This window comes from Leptopilina boulardi, unplaced genomic scaffold (assembly GCF_019393585.1).
Source record: "Leptopilina boulardi isolate dan_hultmark-lab unplaced genomic scaffold, ZJU_Lbou_2.1 LbouV2_325, whole genome shotgun sequence".
NCBI classification, from domain to species: Eukaryota; Metazoa; Arthropoda; class Insecta; order Hymenoptera; family Figitidae; genus Leptopilina; species Leptopilina boulardi.
Genome location: NW_026137891.1, coordinates 5,807,399 through 5,824,326, shown reverse-complemented (window position 1 = coordinate 5,824,326; position 16,928 = coordinate 5,807,399). Strand labels below are relative to the sequence as shown.

Sequence of the window (16,928 nt, the reverse complement as noted above, 5' to 3'; positions counted from 1 at the left end):
AGTCTAGTACTGAGTCCCGAACGTACTATAATGTGAGCAAAGCAGTGTGCATAGTGTTATTTTAAACTTAATGCAATAACTAAAATCCTTTTGTAACCTAAAGTATTATATTTATTAAACAAGACATTCATATTTCTTGCGATTATTAATAAACTAAGTATTTATCATTATTATTGATTTATATTTCTATCAGAAATATATATTTACTTTTATTAGAATATTCAATAAAAAATCTAGAATCAAATAAATAAAACTTTTAGAATATTTTTAATTTTAAAAAACTTTTTCAATATTATATCTTTAAAATATTTAAACATCGAATCTCTTTAAAAATTAAATCCAAGTTTTTTATAGCATTTTCACTAAATAGGCTTTTGTTCACGGAGAGACCGCCGGTTGGAAAAATTACTAAAAAGATTTACAAGTAGCGGAAATAAAGTTACTTTGTCATATATTGCTGTAGGAAATCGAAAATTCTATTAGCAGCATACTTAATAAAACCTGTATACTATAGTAAAATTGCACACAAATTGGAATAGAAATTACTATAGTCTACAGCAATGTTTGACAATGTAACCTTATTTCCGCTACTTGTAAATTTTTTTAGTAATTTTTCTAACCGGCGGTCTCTCCGTGTTATAAACAGTTTAAAGAAAGATTCCATTTTTAAATATATTTACAGTCCGAAATCTCAATTTTCATTTTTCTTCGTGAGGATTTAACAGAAACAATTAAAATAAATTTCTACAATAGTGAAATTTTTCGCTATTCAAGGTAAATATTTTTTTTGTATTTTTAAAATTATTTTAATATTGGTAAATCTTACTATATTTTTTTTATAGTGAAAGTTTAAATTTTTTTTAATATTCTACATTTGTCAATACCTTAAAAAATATATTATTTGCTAATAATAATAATAATAATAATAATATTAATAATAATATTGCGCCGTAATTTTTTATATTATTACTATTATTACTTATTCACCAAAGGATAAATTTATTTCTTGACATTATATTTATTTTTATTCATTTTTTTTTATTTTAATTTTATTGTATTTTATTAATTTCATAGAAAATAGAAAAAAATTAACTTTTTTTATTAAATTTACTTTTTATTATACATATATATTTTTTTTTCTTCGATTAGATTAGATTTGTTTTCCCCCATTATGTACTTGTTACAAAGTTTTACAATAATAATTTATTTATTTAATTATAATATACTGTCACTGACTTAGAAATCTAATACAAAAGGTAAAATAAATTAAATAGTTAGTAAAACTAATTATGGTGAAAATTCAATTATTAATAGAATTACACGGAGAAAATGGAAAAACGAATAAAGTAACTTTTACTATACTTTAAAAATAAAACCGGAACTGTCCGCAGTTTCTGCGCATTTCTGGCAATTTTTACTCCAGAAATAGTAAAATTTACTACACGGAAAAAAAGGAATTGCTTACAGATACTAACTGATGTTTGCTATCGGATCTATCAAAATTAGTAAGCACAGTTAAATTTTTTGCTATGACAACGAAAAAGATTGCTGTCATAAACAATATCATTATTAATTTTTTAAAAATTACTGTCACAGCAAACTTTTTTGATCCCACAGCAAATTTGTTCACTGTTCCTATATTAGCTAACGTAACTTGATGTGACAGCAAATAGTTCGCTGTCACATCAAACTTTTTCTATGCATGTATTTCCGAAATAATTTTGACTATTTCAGGATAGACTTTTTTGAAACCTCTGAAACGATTTTTAAATCTAAATTGCGTAGTCTTATTTATAAGTTTTAATTTTGTATTTCTTTTTTTCTAAGGGCTTTTTAGCCTGTTAAATCAAATAAATAAAAAAATATATTTTAATTAATTTTCCTTAAATAAAATCCCATTTAGTGTTGAAGCACTTAGTATTTAGAAAATTATAAAAAGAAAACTATAATTACATAAAAATGAAAATTGCGGATATTTGTATTATCAATTATTTAAAATTGCTGCGTGCTTGGATATAAAGGTATTAAAATTCCTGAAGAATCATGAAAATTAAAAGGGTGCCACCAAATGCATTTAAGCTATATAAAAGTCACTTCCGTTTTTTTTTTTTTTTTTTTTTTTTTTTTGTATACAAAAACCTAAAAGGCCGGAATTTTATTTTTAGAAAGTTAATTTGGTCTATCATATATAAGGGTTAAGGCAAGGCGCATGAAAAAAAGGGGGATAAATGTAGGTTGACTTTGAATGATAAACTGTACGAGTTGCATACCTGTGAAATGGTAATTTAGGTTGGGCGAGGTTAGGCAATATAAAGAATGCGCAAGTCACAAGGAAACGGTCACTGGCCCGCGACTTAACACATGAAAGCTCACCCCTTGCGAATATACATCACCCCCCTTCCCCCTCAACAGAAAATATAGGGGGGGGGCGTTTGATGTCACAAATGTCCAGTGTCCTGAATCGGATTAAACATCGATATTGCTTGTATATGTGTAATATTGATTTTTAGAATATGTGCCTTTTTTCCAAGAAAATATATAAAATGTACAATGATATATTTTATATAGTCTACGTGATTTGTCCTATATATTAGGGAAAAAAATCCCCCAAAAGGATATAAAAGAAAAACTTTTTCGCGGAATGGAAATTAAGTCGATCAATCGAAAGCAATCGAGAGAAGAAGGAACGTTATCTTGGTTTTAGAACGAAAGATAAAGTTCCTTAACTTCCTGTCGGGGGAAAGAAACTCAATCGTAAAAAAGAAGTTGAAAAAAAGTATTCGATACGTGTTAAATAAATTGAATTTAGTCACACTCGGTATATTGCTAAAAAAGAAATTCTCCGAGGTGCGGCTAAAAGTATATAATATTTATAATTCTTTATTTGTGACAGTTTTCAGATTTATATATTTTAATAAATTTTTTCAATTTTTTCATATTACTTTTTTGGCAAGTTTTTTTTATATGATGAAACTTTATCTTATATTTTCATTTATTTAAATCTGGAAAATATGAGCCATTGTATTTATTTTTGATAATATTTAATAAAAAAAGGCTGTGGGGAGAATTATTAAAAATGCAAAATTGATATTACTTTTATATGATTTTAATTAAATTTTTATAAATTTTAATTCTGAATAATATTAATTTTATTTTTTATTAATTTTGAATAATTTTAATTAAATAAATAATTTTAAAATAGAAGAAAAATAAATAATGCAATATTTATTATGTGTAAAAAAAACTTGTTAAGAAAAAACAAATCCGTTATATTTTCCATCCGTATAATGCACGCATTCATTTACGAATTTTCTTCCTGAAAATATATTTTGCTCTTTTGAATTTGCATATACAATGGAATTTTCAAGTTCTTACTGTTTTATATTACAATTTGCCTTATATATGTATATATGCGTTTGTAAAAGCGTTTCAACATTAATTGTTGCAATTCTTTTTTTATTCTCAAACCATATTTAATGAGTAGCGTTTGCTTTATGTAAAAGGCATTTATATTGTATTTAAATTTCTATGATTTTTAAAGATAAATTTTAAATTGCAGAAACCGGAATCATTTAGATAGTAAAAAAGAGTTAATATTTAACTCTACCAATGGAATTCTAATAATGTTTTAGAATTAAATTTTCAAAAGGAATAAATATTTTTATTATATTTTTATTGTAATATTTTTAATATTTATTTATTTACATAATAAATAATAATATTGTTATTTTTAATATTATTGATTTTAAAAAAATATTTTTTTGCTCGTGTTTTCATAGTGAAAATAATGTAATATAAATTCTTTTCATTTTTGACATTCTTATACAAAGAAAAAGTAATTTCGCCGATAGTCATGTACCACCAGAGATGGTACGATACTATATATATCTTATAAGCCAAATCGATTAGGTCACTAACCTTAGAAAAAAGGAAGACTTCTTTCTAGAATTTCGTACACAAACATTGCAATATTCCCCTTCAGTTACTATTAGATATTATCTTTTTTTTATATGTGTGAGTATAAAAATTAAGATATGGAACAATAATAAATTTCATTGAACATGTATAGAATAATGTGATATTTATCAAGTAAAAGAAAAACTTCTTTATGTGAAGAGAGAATGCAATATAATTTAATCAATTTTACGGCCAAATAGAATTGAAATGAGAAAATATTATTTTATATATTTTTCCACGAATTATGATTATTTTTTTTCAAAAAATCGAAAAAGTCAAGTTCATTAGGGTGATTTTAATAAAAATTTATTAATTATAAAAGTATTTTCAAGTTTTGAAAATTTATGCACTGAAAATAGTACATTGTGTGGCAAGGACGGAAAGTAGTCAATTCCTGACCGAGTGTGAATTTTGCCGCACGAGGTAAGGAATTGACCTTTCCGCCCGTGTTGCACACGATGTTTTTGTCCAATTGCACGATAAACAAGATGCCTAAGGAAGTAAACTGGAGCAAAACCAAAGACCAAATATTGAATGTTAAAGATACTGGATATATTTTTATTATGTTTGAGGGAAATTTATATTATTATATTTTATAACATTATTTCAAAATTAGTATAGATGATAATTTTTTTGGATTTACATAATTTAGTCAACATGTTAGTTGTTTTTGGTAAAAATCCACATTTTATTTTTAAAATTCTTATTAAATGAGCTTTCGCCCGTCAACGTCGGACCTCATCAGATTTAAATACAATATGGATTTCCACTCTCATTTAATAATTTAAAATAAAAAAATAATTAAAAATTGTAATAGAAAAATAATTTTGTATCTTGACTAAATTATTTAAAAATATTAAAAATTTGGTGAACTAATTATTTAAAAATACTCAACTTGAAAAATGTGTCTTAAATAACCCAGAAAATTACTTTTACGCCCGCTATTGGTGGTTGGGCGGCAAAAGCCTACTTTCCGCCAGCTGTACCTGCACGGAATGTCGCGTTTATCGTGCATGTTGGACAAAAAAAATTTATTTCATTCAAATAATCGGTTACTTGATTAATATCAAATAAATATTTATTTGAACCAAATAATTTCTATTTCAGTCAAATTAAATGTTATTTGTTTTAAAAACAGAAATTATTGGTTTAAATAAAAATTATTTGGTTTAAGTAAATATTTTATTTGATGTTTATTTTCTTTCCGCGTGTGCAGATAAGAAGCATTTATAAAAAATTAATTATTTCATAAATATTAAAAATGCACAATGACTTTTTTTTAATTATGCAAATAAAAAAGACTTTTGAAAAAAAGGGATATTATTATCTCAACTTTTGCACACCTTCAATGAGTACTCGCGATTCTGTGTGTACGTTGTTATAGTGTACGGCCGGGTTAAAAGGTCAGATGAATGGGGTTGCGTTACTCTACGAAAATGTGTCAGTAAAGAGCGCTTCGTATAGTGAAAGCAGAGGGGCTTGCAGCAAATAGATATAGATATAAAATACATATATCCATAGATATACAAATACAAATATAAATATAAATAAAGATACCCGTGTGGAAAAGTGATGTGGGCCCCCAGCGGGGGCCCTTATGGATCGCCCTCATGCCATGAGGGCCGCATATGGATGATCCATAGGGGCCCCTCATGGAAACGACATGCTCATCGATGAGGGCGCCCGCATGGGCGATCCATGAGGGTGCCCCTACGGGCGCCCTTATGGGCCCTCACGTTTGCCCTCATCTTGCCCTCAAGTTTGCCATAATGTTTTTTAATCAATAATATTAATAATAAAAGTTAATTAATAATAAATAAGCTTAAGTTATGAATAAATAACATATTTATTTAATAATTATTCAATTTTAAATTAAATTCTTACTCAAATTGAATTTATTAATTAACGTTCTAATTAATTAACTGTCGGATATAATTAAAAGTAATAATAAATTAATTAATTAAAAAATTAAAAAATATTTAATTTATGCATACTATTAACGGATATTTTCATTTTTCAATTAATTCATACATAGAATTAATGATTAAACGCAAACCTGAGAAATAAATAAATCTAACGCATGGGGGGAATCGAACCTACGACCTACGGACTATGAACCTAACGCTTTACCAACTACGCTACGCACGCTACTTCAAAACGAATGCTAACTTCTTGATGCTATTTAAACTTCAAAAATACCTAACAAAGAAAAGTGCTTAACATCATTTAGTTAAAGTTAAGATATTAAATTATATTTTCCAATCAAATGCAATTTATAAAATATAATTAATTATATGCTTTATGATTATTATCATCAATCATCTCAGGTGAATTTTCAAAAAAGTGTAAATATATTTTTATTAAAAACGCGTTTTTCGTTGTTTTGAATCATTGGAAACATTCATTTTTTGTTGATGAAAAAATATTTGACTTTTGGACTTAGAAAATTTTGCTAATCGATCATGAGGGCGATCCATGCGGGGCCCCTACGGTGCCCCTCATGGATTCGCCATAAGTGTGAGTGTTATTTTCAAAAAAAGTGAAAATATATTTTAATTAAAAACGCGTTTTTCATTGTTGTGAATCATTATAAACATTAATTTTTTGGTGATAAAAAAATATTTGACTTTTGGACTTAGAAAATTTTGCTAATCGATCATGAGGGCGATCCATGCGGGCCCCTACGGTGGCCCTCATCTATTTTGCCATAAGTGTGAGTGTTATTTTCAAAAAAGTGTAAATATATTTTTATTAAAAACGCGTTTTTCGTGGTTCTGAATCATTATAAACATTAATTTTTTGGTGATAAAAAAATATTTGATTTTTGGACTTAGAAAATTTTGCTAATCGATCATGAGGGCGATCCATGCGGGGCCCCTACGGTGCCCCTCATGGATTCGCCATATGGATCAGCCCTCATGGGCCCCCGCCGGGGGCCCCGAACTCTTGAGGGCAAGATCGTGGCTTTTTCCACACGGGTATAGAAAAAAAATAAAAAACTAAGTAACCAACGTAATTGAGCTTCTCTTTTATTTAATTACTTCATTTCGTTTTCAATAAAAAAAAAAGAAAATGAGAATTTTTTTAATAATAAATTATTGTAAACCAATAATCAAATAATCATAAATAAATAATTAAATAATTATAAAAATATTAAATTTTTTTTACATTTATAATATTATCAAATAATCGTTTCTTGAAGATTTTACATAATATAGTTTCTTAACAATAATGGAATCATGTTTGGAAAATAAGCTTTTAACAAGATTTAGATATAACGATTTAAAAGAATCGCTAGTAGTAATTGGTTTCAAGTTTTTTTCAATAATTTATAATTCAATATAAGAAATATTATCCTCGTGAAAAACTTAAAACGCGATTGTAAACGATTAAAAACAAAATGACTTCCTGTATTGACAGAAAATTATACTTTTTTTCGCGAATTTTTTTTAGAAATCTATATTTTAAATAAAAATTAATTTTTTATTTAAAAATATAAATTATCTAATTAATAAAAGTGTTCATTTTCATTATAAATAAAATATATAAACTAATATAAATTATTTTGTATATTTTAGTTTATATATAATAAAAAAAAATTGTTAAAAAAAAGAAAGAATAAATCTTTGATGAGATATTCGAATCAATGTTATATACAAATTAGATGTTAAACATCACAAATTACAACTGGTATCGAATAAGGAAAACTTCGTTAATTAACCCCGACAGAACAAATTACAATTCTATTGTGTTCACCTTTCCAAATAAATAGGTGCACTTTTAATTGAATTGAAAGTTAGAAAATTGATTTCAACTTAGAGAAATTTAAATTTTAAATATAAATTAAAAACTTTTTACAGGGACGTTCGAAAAAAATCACACTTTTTATCATGATTTTTAGAAATTTAGTTATGAAAAACATTTTGTATGCTAAAACTCTCAAATTTTACATTAAAATTCACATTGTTCAAAGATATTTACAAAATAACGATAATACTGAAAATATATCGAAAATTGTCCTCACAATTTTCGATCAAAAAAAGCTTTTTTTTAAGTATATATATATATATATATATCTATAAAACATAAATTCAATTTTACAGCTTTTGTAAAATAATTAAATTTTATTAAACAAATTTCTTTTCAAAAAATATCTCATTTACGAAAATAATTTTTTTTTTCAATTTAATTAATTTCGTAAATATTTCAAATAATTTTTAATATATATTAAAATTTCTTTTCACTTTAATTTCAAACTCATGCAAAGCATCACAAATTTGCTTTTTTTAATTGCAAGTTACATTTTGCAATGTTTCAACTAAAACACGAGTATAATTTGAATTTAAATTAAAAACCGTTTCTGATATTTTATAAACAAAGAAACAAAAAAATATTAATCAAGTCTTTACGAAAAAATTTTGTTTTTCATATTTGGAAATATAGTGTTATATTGGTCAGAAAAAAAACACCTCATTCGATTTGAAAAATTGAACGATATTTACTTGTTTTGTTTCCATATTGAAGGAGGTTGGTTGAAAAAGAATTGGAGCGAAACAATAAAAATATGTATATTCTCATTGCAACACGTTATATTTTTGCAGTTGCAAATCAAATTCATAGATCTTTTCCCTAACCAAACAAAATTACCTTCCATATGAAATTTTGTATTATTTTTCGCTTTACAATTTCTCTTTTTTTTTAATAACAATAAAATAGTTTGAAAAAATAATTAACTTTTTTTTCTATCACTAAAAATAAATTTCTTTTATTTCAATAAAATTGGTTACTTGACTATTAATAAAATAAATATTTACTTGAAATAAATAATTTTTATTTTAATTAAATAATTTGTATCAATAATATTTGTCCACGGAAAAAATTAATTCAGTAGATTTTACAGAACCATCACGGAGTAGCGGATACAGCTCTTTACGAAACTGAGTGTTGTAAAATGTCACTAAATATTCAGGATAAACTTCAGAAATATTCAGTATAAACAATGAAATTTCTGTAGTTTATCCGAAAATACCCATCACATTTAACAAAACTCTGTTTCGTAAATAGCTGTATCCGTTACTCCGTCACAGTTTTGTAAAATATACTGAATTAATTTTTTCCGTGTATTTGAAAAATATATCATTTTTTTCGATTAATATGTGTTTTTTGAGTAAGAAAATCATATTTTAAATTTTTTTCCCTCGTGCAACTTTTTTGGAACAGCAAATTATGCATTTTCGAGGTGTGACGTCACATAAAGTCACCGGTAGAGAAAGCAGTTAATCCAAATGTATAAAATAAATCACCATTTAAAAGATAATTAAATTACTTCTCAAACCATTCAAAATTGTCAGAGTTACAGTCGATCAAAGTTCAAATTTCTAGCAAATTTTAATGATTTTTAGACATTCGTCTAACTTTCGCTAATTTTTTCAAAGTCAAACCAACCAAAAAATGCAGGTTTTAAATTTTTTATTAATAGTATATTTAATTACGAAACTTTTAAGCCTTTATAGACCTCGATCGGATAAAAAATGACAATTCTACACTAGATTTATTGAACAAAGTACTTTTTCACTTTTAATGTATTTCAGTTTTGTATAAAAGTAAGTTAAGCGAAGCTGACCAAAATGAGTACTCGGGGGTTTTCGGGGTCGCTGATTACGAATTTGAGGTCAGTTTTTGAAAATTCTAAATGGCGGATCCAATATGGCGGACAAAGTTTTAATAATTAGAGCTAAGTACTCCATTATGAGTACTCGGGAGTTTTCGTGACTATAGATATTGTCACTACGCGATAACGTAAATAAAATTATAATATACGGGATTCGCCATTATGAATTTTGAGAAGCTGACCTCAGATTCGTAATCAGCGACCACGAAAACCCCCGAGTACTCATTTTGGTGTACTTAGCTCTAATTATTAAAATTTTGTCCGCCATATTAGATCCGCCATTTTGAATTTTTAAAAACTGACCTCGAATTCGTAATCAGCGACCCCGAAAACCCCCGAGTACTCATTTTGGTGATCTTTGCTTAACTTTGTTTTATACAAAACTGATATAGATCGAAATCACTTAAAAATATACTAAAAGTGAAAAAGTACTTTGTTCAATAAATCTAGTGTAGAATTGTCATTTTTTATCCGATCGAGGTCTATAAAGGCTTAAAAGTTTCGTAATTAAATATACTATTAATAAAAAATTTAAAACCTGCATTTTTTGGTTGGTTTGACTTTGAAAAAATTAGCGAAAGTTAGACGAATGTCTAAAAATCATTAAAATTTGCTAGAAATTTGAACTTTGATCGACTGTAACTCTGACAATTTTGAATGGTTTGAGAAGTAATTTAATTATCTTTTAAATGGTGATTTATTTTATACATTTGGATTAACTGCTTTCTCTACCGGTGACTTTATGTGACGTCTCACCTCGAAAATGCATAATTTGCTGTTCAAAAAAAATTGCACGAGGGAAAAAAATTTTAAATATGATTTTCTTACTTAAAAAACACATATTAATCGAAAAAAAATGTTTTGTTCGAGTGACAAAAAAAAATTTGAAATTTGTAAACCTGTGTAATAATTATATTCAATATAAATAAATAATTACTTGAATTTTAATATTAGATATTTATAAATATTCAATATTTGAATATCACTATTTAATAAATATTTATTTGGTTCAAGTAAATTTTTATTCGATGCAAGTAAATATTTATTTGATTCAAGAAAATATTTATTTCTTAATAGTCAAGTAACCGAGTATTTGATTTTTTTTACTTGTTACAGTGAAAAAAAATGATTAAGTTTAAATTATGCTCAATTTTGAGAAAGAAAAATTAATATTAATTTCTGAGTGAAAATTTATTAATGAAAATTAAGTTTTATCAAGTGTATGGCGTTAAATTGAAAAGTTAATATGTAATCTATATTTCATCATCGTGAGTTCCTTTTTTTTCCCCTTTTATAAATGTTCAACTTTGTCGTGTAGTTATATAGTTTAAGTAGCCTAAAGCCGTTTTCGTCAATGAGCGTATAGTTCAGCATAAAGTGAATCATGTTTCATGAGAGGGTGATTTCCAATACCCAATTACCGGAGCCCTTACTATATCTTCAAGTATAAAATCTATCTATAAGTTACCTTACGTACTTTTCCCTCGTTACACAGAGAAAGGCAACTTAAGATTTTAATCTTTAGAAGATCAATTCTTAAAAGCATGGAAATTAATTTGTACAAGAATGAGGTCTCGATATTCTTTGAAAGGTCATAACATATATAAAATATATGCTGCAAAATCATTGGAGAATAAAAAATTTTATTCAAATTGAAATTTTTCACATTTATTCAATCATTAAAATTAAATCATAAAAGAATCTTAATAAAAAATAAAAAGTACTTCAAAAATAATTTTAAAAAATACTTAAAAAAGTTACTTAAAAAAAAAATATCCGTTATTCATAAATTTTTTGTGCTAGATTTAGTCGTCATATTTTGATAATAAAATATATTGTTCTTTTCAAATTTGTGCGTAGAAAAAGATCATTATTCTAAAAAAAAAAATTACCTTAGAAATCGAAGAGGGGAATTGGATTGAGAATCCTATCTTTTTTAAAAGCATGTTATTATTCTCATTCACCCTTGTCAAAATCGATACTGTAAATCACCTGACATAGTTCGCAAAAAAAAAAAAAAAAGAAGTGGAGGGGGAAACATCAGAACGAATGGGAATTTTACTGCTACAGTCATGTCAAATAAGTGGGTATTCACGAAGATATGCAAATTGGAAAATGGATTATGTTACTTTTTTTCATTTTTTTTTTTTTTTAAATTGTCTCTAACCAGAACTCTCCAAAATATTTACATTAAAAATATATAAAGAGAAAATTGTTTTCTATATTGTAAAAAATATAGAAATTTTTTTAAAGTTTATTTATTTATTTATTATTGTCTAGTTTTTAAGAAAAAATTATGTTTCTTATTTTATTTCTTTAGTATACTTCGGTACGAAAAGGCAAATTACATCAGTAAAATAAACGATTTAGAAGAAAAAATATTTTTCTATACAAATTATTAATTTTTTTACAACGTTTTTTAATACACAATTTTTTGGAAAAAAAATGTCTGGGCAAAAAATTAGTAAAAATATTGTTTTTTTGCAATCGTTAATTGTACTTCACCGACGTCAAATTTTTCTTTTTTGTAAGCCCGTTTATATGTAAATAAATAAAATTTTTAACGATAACGATATTTTTATAAAAAGGGAAAAAATAACCTCAAAGCGCATAAAAAAGTCGTTTATCAAAATTTTCGAAATTTATATCCATTGAAAATAATAATCTAATGGCTCAAAAATTGATGAAAAAGTATCTTTCTTTATAGTTGAAAGTACATAAGGGCAGAATATTTTAACCCCAATTCCATTTTTCACGCTTTCCCCGCACAATTCTCAAATTTATGATTCTAATCAAAGAAAAATACGAGGTAATTTATTTCTCAAGTGCTTTTCCGGGGTTGGTATAAGCTTTTTAAATTTATCATTCGTTCAACAATTCTTCAAACATGTAAATTATCAAATTTACCGATAACACATTTTTTTCTATATTTAAAATAAAAATACAGAATAATTAATATTGTTCATTGAAAATAATTATATATTTAATTTCAATATAAATATTTTTATACACTGAAAAAAAATTTAATTGATTCAAATAATATCGGTTACTTGATTAATATAAAATAAATATTTACTTAAACCAAATAATTTTTAATTGAGTCAAATTAAATTGTATTTGTTTTAAATACAGAAATTATTGGTTTAAATAAGAATTATTTAGTTCAAGTAAATATTTATTTGATAATAGTAAAAAAAATTATTTGATTCAATTAAATTTTTTTTCAGTTTAATTATATTTTGAAAAATGAAACCTTTTATAATATGTATATATATTAAGTAAATGATTATTATTGTTCTGACTAATAGCCTTTGCATAATGTTTATTTAGTAATTAACGATAATTACTGGTAAATTGTGATAAAGCCCTATTGGAAAGTTTATATACATAAAATTGGAACAGTGACCTTTAACCGACCCAGTTCCATTGGGTAAAATCGTCGACCGTTAAGGGCGAGTGCTTTAAACCATAGAGTGTGTACTATACGCAGCATCCAGTGGATCTTAAGCTTTATGTCCATTGTTAAGCAAAGATAAAGAATAGCGATGAAAAAAGTGCAATGAGATGATAAAAAAAACAGCAAAATATATTAAACTAAATACCGAATAAAAAATTCAAAAACCATTATTTATAATATGAAGGCTGTTAAGAGCGTTTTTTTCTTTGTTAATGATTTAGTGTGCAAGTGGTCATCAGAGAGGTTTAAAAAATCCTATATATATAAAGTAATTAGGATTTTATTTCTTTTTATAATTTTTCTTTTTTGCAATGCTTTCAATTCATGTGGGAAAAAACTAAACAAAAATTATATCAACATTATACGTTTTATAGTGGTTGTACGTATATTATAAACTTTTTATACAAAGTTGTACTTTTTCATTTTATGGTACTCATTTTATTATTATTTATTTATGTATTGGCTTCCTCAGGTTAGTTTTTCATTACTAATGAATCTTGTTTTATAATACACGCGACTATAAAAGAGAAAAGTAAGAAACTTTTTTTCCTTTTTTTTTTATTAAGTTATGTTGAATTTAATGCTGTATTTACGAGAATAACCGAGATTAATTTTATATACTACCAAGTATAAAAAATTAATCTCGATTTCTCTATATGTCATTTCATTTATACATTTTAATAATTATTTTATTATTATTATTTTTTATTTATTTTTTAATTTTATTTATTATTATTAATTATATTAAAATAAATGTAAGTTACGATAATTTCACGACCAAAAATGTAATTCAGAAATTGCTATAGATGATAAAATTTAAAAATAAAAATTATCTATTGACCCATAAATGTGCGCACTCGTTTATTGTTCATGTGGAAATCTTTTTTCTTCCTTTTTTTATAAAGAAATCTACAATGTCAGTAGAAAAGTCAGTTCCTGCAAAGACTATAGGTATATTTATAATCCCAAGTGGAAACAAAAGTTTCTAGTCAGACACGAAAGTACATTTTCAAGATAAAACTTGTACTACTGCTAGTGAAACACCAACAATATTTTCTCCAATTCGTTTTAACTTTTTCGTTTCAAAATTGAAAAGTTAAAATCGATTTCATAATAATGATTTTGAAAATATTTTAGAGTTTCATATTTTTATAAGAGGGAAAAACCTTTACATAGATTGGATTGCTTTCTTTTTAATAATTTTTTTTTCCTTAAATTATAATGATACGTGTAAATAAAAATATGAATTTATCGTATTAAAAAATTGCTTCAGTTTACTATTATTATTTTAATTAATTAATGATAAAAATTCATAGAATTTATTAATTAAATTTATTAATAATAAATTTTTTTTAATGATTTTATTTTCTATATCAGAACAATAATAATATTAGTTGAAATAAATTATATCTCTTTATGCATACAAGAAATTATGTGTTATCAGTATATGGTAATTTATTGTCAGGAAGTCGCGTGCTTAAAAGAATAAATGTTTGACATACATAATTAACTAATCATACATCATAGTATGAAACTTGATCATGAAACAACGCAGTATTATCAGCATTCAGGAAAGAATTTACAATATATGCTACGTCATTTTATCTCCGTTTTATATTTTATTTTATACATATATATACATATAAATAGTAAAATTAATCATAATTTTTGCACTATCATTACACAAACAATTACGTTAAAAATTATGTCATAATCTTTTTAATTTACATTAACCTATTAAATAAAATAAATAAAAATAACCAATAACATAGTTGGATATTATGATTAATTTTACATTTTATTATTATTATTATTATTATTGTTTTCATCTTTTTATTAAAAAGGAATTTTCTTTTCAATTTATAATTTTTTGTTTTTTCCATGAATAAATAAATAAAAAATGTTTGTTCGATTTCATTAGTGCGCTATTTTACTTTCTTTGATGCAAAAATTCTTAAACAAACGATTCAATTGAAAACCATTTTTCTTTACATTTCTCATCGTCTTTATGACATGAAAAAAGTATACTTGAATATAATAAGATCTTTTTAATGAATTATGCATAAAGTAGTATATATACTCGACTAATGAATTGAAAGAAAGAACGTATTTAAAATAAGTAATTAATCCTTCGGGTGCAAGTAAACCACTAAATGAAAAATGACCATAGCTTTTCCGTGAGATCTAATTCTAAAATTAAAAAAAATTCCTATCTTGATTCTCTTGCACTCACGCTATTTGGAATTCTTCACTCACTTTTTTTAAAGTTTAAATTTTGTAAAAAAAAAAATTTATGAACATTTAAAGAACACTTTTCTGTTATTTTATATATTTATTTATTCATTTATCTATTAATTTACTTAATTATTTATTGATTTATTCACTTATTCATTTAATTATTTATTTTTTCATTTATTTATTCATTTAATAATTTATTTATTTATTTATTTAGCGATACATAAATTATTTTAATTTTGTAAATTTTCTGAGTCAATTTTTCATTTATTATTGGGAGAGAAAAAAATTCTGCACACTTTAATATTCCATTAGCAAGCATCAAAAAATTTGGAAAACAATAAATAGAGATAAAAAACGGATTCTTCAGATTCCTGTATGCTAATTTTGAACCTAAATCCATAAATCGTTGAAGAAATATTAAAAAGGTATTATAGTGGGCTACGCTTTGTTGTCACTTCCGCTGTAATACATTTTCTATTGGTTCTCATTGAAGGATTTATTAAGGACAAAAAGAAGATTAAGATAGAGAACAATTTTACTAATAGGAATAAAAAAATTTTAAGAGAATATTAATAAACAAAATTTAAAACAAAATTCAAAAAATAAATTTAGAAACAAAATTTGAAAATAAAATTTTAAAAAAAACTTTGAAGAAAATTTATACGAAACATTTTTTTTACAGAGAAGTAAAAACCTATTTCTATTATACAGATTGCAGTAAAATTTTCAAGCAACTTTTTTTGGAATTCCATATATTGTTAAATTGGTAAATCAATAAATAGTGGTTATATAAATATCTCTCTTGCAAGCACATTTCACTATCAAGCAGAAAAGAAGTATATTGTTATTTATACTTTTTGCATTATATAAAAATAACAGAGAGTTTAAAAAAGAATTTTTCCTTAAATTATAAATTGACTTCTTATAGAAAGAACTTTTATAAAAAAGAAAAATAAAACTTATTTTTCCAATATACACAGAAAGAAATAAAGTTTGTATACTATTTTGAAAGACCACGTGATATTTACGTTCGTAAATATTGTCCTTTTAATTTTCAAATCTACAAAAATAATTTTATAAGAAAAATTAAAATTTAATTGGAAATAATTTTTTTTTATCATAAAAAAAATTGATACAGGAAAACTAAATTTCTAATCAGGATAGCGTGCAATCGGGGAGGTTATGTACCTTCAATGATTGGAGAAAGAGGGTTGACTGGAAACTTCGAAGTCCGCTAGATGACAACAACCACTCTGATTCGCACCCCACGAATTACTGCTCGGGAACGTAAATGCGATCTTTGGATTGCGCTTGCGCTTCTCAAAAAAAAGCTCAGATCGAGCTTTTAGAAGAGGGGATGACAAACGAAGAGGAGGGTTGGTGGAGAATATATATATATATACATACAAAGAGAGAGAGAGGGAGAGAATACCTCTACGATTTTTTACACACATTCTCTTTTCAAGCTCCTTGGAACGCTTCGATCGACAAGACACTATCTTCTAACCGAATACACACATATACACGTCTTTTTCGTTTATTCCCGTTATTCAACGTCTTCTCGAAATTTAAAGAAAATTAGAAAAACTGATAAATAGTTTGTTT

At 25.1% G+C, this 16,928-nt stretch overlaps 1 protein-coding gene across 3 annotated transcripts in view; it reads right to left on the bottom strand.

Annotated features, from left to right (window-relative positions):
* The window catches only part of LOC127284626 (probable serine/threonine-protein kinase MARK-A), a 120,710-nt gene extending 104,111 nt beyond the window's left edge, over positions 1-16,599 (bottom strand). For all 3 annotated transcript variants that reach the window (XM_051310161.1, XM_051310162.1, XM_051310163.1), the window contains exon 1: positions 16,512-16,599. The gene's annotated coding sequence lies outside the window, so the exon portion shown is untranslated. The remainder of the gene's footprint in view (positions 1-16,511) is intronic.
* Between the last annotated feature and the right edge of the window lie 329 nt (positions 16,600-16,928).